The sequence below is a fragment of the Seriola lalandi genome, unplaced genomic scaffold (assembly GCF_002814215.2).
Source record: "Seriola lalandi dorsalis isolate HSWRI2012SDOR001 ecotype SW California unplaced genomic scaffold, Sedor1 jcf7180002054951, whole genome shotgun sequence".
Taxonomy (NCBI): domain Eukaryota; kingdom Metazoa; phylum Chordata; class Actinopteri; order Carangiformes; family Carangidae; genus Seriola; species Seriola lalandi.
This window is the reverse complement of record NW_019525502.1, coordinates 953,808-954,315: the sequence shown is the minus strand read 5'-3', so window position 1 is coordinate 954,315 and position 508 is coordinate 953,808. Positions and strand designations below refer to the sequence as shown.

The following is a 508-nucleotide window of genomic DNA, read 5'->3' as shown; positions in this document are numbered from 1 at the left end:
GAACAGTGATCAGCACTGTCACGTCACAGCAAAAAGGTTCTGGGTTCAAACCTGGAACCAACAGGTTCATCAGTGACTCTAAATCACCTGTAGGAGTGAATGTTTCTGTAAATCATCCCTGTGCAGCTGATGGATGTCATGTCCAGCTCTTAAGTAAACAGTAAATCATTTTTATGCTGCAAACAGTATTTGTATTTTTCAGAGATTTATTTTTAACAGAACCAGACACTGAGCTGTGTGACGTGAATATAATTATACATAAGAACAAACTGAGGCTGTGATGAAAGAAGAAAGCAGATGACACTGTACAAAGAAATATAAGAAATAAACATTCATTCATTAGTGTCTGACGATATACAGTAGACACATTGTACAGGCAACTCAAGACTAATACTGTGATTAATGAGTCAACAAAAATTCAACATAATACAAGCTCGAGTTCGGCCTACATGGTTGGATGTCCCAAAAAAAAAAGACAAAAAGTAAATACGTGTATATATATATATAT

At 35.4% G+C, this 508-nt stretch overlaps 1 protein-coding gene across 1 annotated transcript in view; it reads right to left on the bottom strand.

Annotated features, from left to right (window-relative positions):
- LOC147817491 (uncharacterized) overlaps positions 1-508 on the bottom strand; it is a 75,376-nt gene that overhangs the window by 5,754 nt on the left and 69,114 nt on the right.